Source organism: Lathyrus oleraceus, chromosome 2, assembly GCF_024323335.1.
Source record: "Lathyrus oleraceus cultivar Zhongwan6 chromosome 2, CAAS_Psat_ZW6_1.0, whole genome shotgun sequence".
NCBI lineage: Eukaryota > Viridiplantae > Streptophyta > Magnoliopsida > Fabales > Fabaceae > Lathyrus > Lathyrus oleraceus.
Window position 1 is genome coordinate 113,644,632 of NC_066580.1, and position 3,801 is coordinate 113,648,432.

Sequence of the window (3,801 nt, forward strand, 5' to 3'; positions counted from 1 at the left end):
TCCACAAGACATTGTTGAATTTCCTCTTACTCGAGGTGATTTTATAATTCATGAAGAACAAACTCAAGATCCTCAAGAAAAAGTGTTACAAGAACCAATACTTTTGCGGAGATCCACTAGAAAAAGAAGAAATGCTATTCATGATGATTACATAGTCTTTCTCTAAGAACGTGAGGAAAATGATGGTATGAGTGAAGACGACCAATCAAATTTCGCCAAGCCATGCAGGATTCTAACTTGCAAAAGTGGATTAAAGCAATGAAGGAGGAGTATAAGTCCTTGCAAGACAATAAGGTTTAAGAACTTGTCCCGTTACCAGAAGGTGTGAAATCCATTGTTTTCAAATGGATTTTTAAGATCAAGCGGGATTATAACGGTAATATGGAGATGTATAAGGCTTGTCTTGTGGCTAAGGATTATACCCAAAAGAAAATGACTGACTTTAAAGAGACTTTCTCTTCAGTTTCATTGAAACACTCTTTTAGGACAATCATGGCTCTTGTTGTACATTATGATTTTGAACTCCATCAAATGGATGCCAAGACGACATTTCTCATTGGCAATGTTGATGAAACAATCTATATGGTGCAACCAGAAAAAATTGTGTCAGGAGACTCAAAGAATATGGACTAAAATAGGTGTTTCGTCAGTGGTACCACAAGTTTCATGAAGTAATTCTCTTAATTGGTTTTGAGGTGAATGTTGTTGAAGATTGTGTGTATCACAAATCCAGTGGGAGCAAGTATATTTTCTTATTCTTGTATGTTAATGACATATTGCTTGCTAGTAATGATATATACACGATGCACGAAACTAAGAAATTTCTATCAAGGAAATTTGAAATGAAAGATATCAGTGACGCCTCCTTTGTATTAGGAATTCAGATACACCGAGACCGATCTCGAGGTATTCTAGGATTATCACAAAGGAGTTATATCCAAAAGGTACTTAAAATGTTTAACACGCAAGAATATAAACCAGAAGATACTCCAGTTGCTAAGGGAGACAAATTTAATCTTAGTCAGTGTCCAAAAGGAAACTTAGAAATTTAAGAGATGCAAAAGATTCCTTATTATTCAGATGTAGGGAGTCTGATGTATGCTCAAGTTTGTACGCGTCTGGATATTGCGTTAATAGTTAGGATGTTAGGAATATATTTGAGAAATCCAGGAATGGATCATTGGAAAATAGCCAAAAGGGTTATGAGGTATTTAAAGAGAATAAAAGATTATATGCTCACATATAAAAGGTCAAGCCAATTATTGAAGATCAGTGGATATTCTGACTCTGATTTTGCTAGATGGAAAGATAGTAAAAGATACGCTTCAGATTATATTTACATGTTGGCTGATGGTGCATTTTCTTGGGGCAGTGCTAAGCAAACTTTTGTTTCTTCATCCACCATGGCAGTGTAATTTATAGCATGTTTTGAGGCATCTAACAATGTGATTTGGTTGAGGAACCTTGTCATTAGGCTGCGAATTATGGAAGGAATTGAAAGATAACTTAATTTATATTATGACAATAAATCATCAGTCCTATATTCCAACAATAATAGGTGCTCGACTAAGTCAAAACACATTGACATCATGTTCCTAATTGTTAAGGAAAGGGTGCAAAGTGGAGAAATTTCCATAGAACATATAGGGACAAACTCCATGATAGCATCTCCTCTTACAAAAGTTCTTCAACCCGAGGTCTTTCATGAGCACACTGCTCACATGGGTGTTTTACGGTTTGAGGAATCTTTAGTTTAGTGGGAGTTAGTCATTTATGAATTTTGTGTTCTATTTTTTGTATTATGTATGTCTACTCTAGTTTTGAATATTTTATCTGATTTATAAAGTTTGATATTCAACTATTTATACCTTGTACAATAACGTTATTCAATGATCTCATTAAAGTAAAGTAGTACCAATTGAAAATCGACATGTATAGGTCACATTCTTGTGATTTTCATGCTACACATTTCATGATGAATCTATATCATTTAGTTATGTCATTATTAGTAATCATTGATAGGTTTAGTTAGGATTGATATAATGAAGATCACTTTAGTTCTATGAATTGGCATAACTAATGAACGAGATTATTTGGATATGCTTGAAGTATATAATGGTAAATTTTGATCTCATAATGTCTAACACATGTATAAAGTTACATATGTGATCAATGAGAGATTATTAGAATTTTGGGTCACAAATGTAATACTACATGTGTTATGACCATTATTTAATTAGTCAAAACTAAAGCGGACTAATTGATATTAAGTCTATGGCAAAGGGCATATGTCATGAAATGTTATTTCGTGGATACCATAAGTTAATATTCTAATTCGATGAGAGGCCAAATTAGAATATTGAAAACTAAGTAATAACCCTAAGTAAGTTATTTATATGGATTATGGTCCCCATTTGTAGAAGAACGATCAATACATATCAAGTATTCTCTCTTTATCTCCATTAGAAGAGAATCAAGAAATCATAAGTCACTCTATAAATCAGAAGATCACATACATGTAAAACTTCAACGATTCCAATGATAAACTCAGGTATGCTTCCGCTTTTATTATCGTATTGTATTCGGGTATATGTTATAAGGATATGAGTTCATAGATATGAAATCAAAGGGATTAGATCGGCATTTTGTTCTTGATCTCTATATGGATAGAGATACATTTGGTACTTACACGTAAATCCAATATATTTTTTACAAATGCAAGTTTTCACCTCTTATAATTGAATCTAACGTAGGATCCATTTCTTGTTCCATATCAAGCCGACACAAGGCTTTAATGCTACTTGTGAGAGTCAAGAAAAGACGAGAGCAACATTGAAACAAAAACTCCTTAACCACAAGAGAGAAAAGCCCCATCTCCATATTAATTGAAATGGTACATTTTCTTCTAAAAAAGTCTTACATTCGACCATGATTAGGATTGCCCTACTGCACCTTGACAAATATATTTCACTTGAAAATAAACCACACCAAGAATTTTCACATTGTCTTCATTGATAATCATAATTTTAAAAAGAACTATCATACTCTATCATGGAGAGAATATTTCACTTATAGTTAAACCACTTCAAGAATTTTAACATGTTGAAAATCTAGTTGAAAATTTATGGTGCAACTTCCATGTTGGCCGGAAACTCTTCAACCCCCGGCATAATCTCACGAGACACATTGCGTTAATGCCAATCAATAAATGTGTACTAACCAATAACACCTTGTGTAATCATGATTGTGTCAACATATCCTTGACTTGAATTATCCACAAGAGAAAAAAAATTATTCCATCAATTTTCTATAGGCCAAACTTCATAGCAGAATTTGTGAATGCAATTTAACAACACTTTCACAATACAACTCTCCTTTTCTGATATAGAAGATCAGACAACCTGCAACCACATATATACTACTAAGAACTCATATTTCTTAATTAAATCTAAAGTTTTGATATTAGTTGTTGAGAAAAATAAACACAAAATATAAAGAACACAAGAACATAACGTTAAAACTTTAAAATAGAAGAAAATATCATAACACATAGATTACTCTTAAACATCCTTTGATATATATATATATATATATATATATATATATATATATATAATATATATATATATATATATATATATATATATAAATTGAACAATTGCCCAAAAATATATTAAAAAAGAAGTAGGTACAAAAATGAGGGACATAAAGCCGAAACCTCAAACCTATCCGATTCTAAAGTTTGATCATCATAATCGGTTTTGAAAAAATTCTGGTTGAATATCCATATGAATTGTTCCG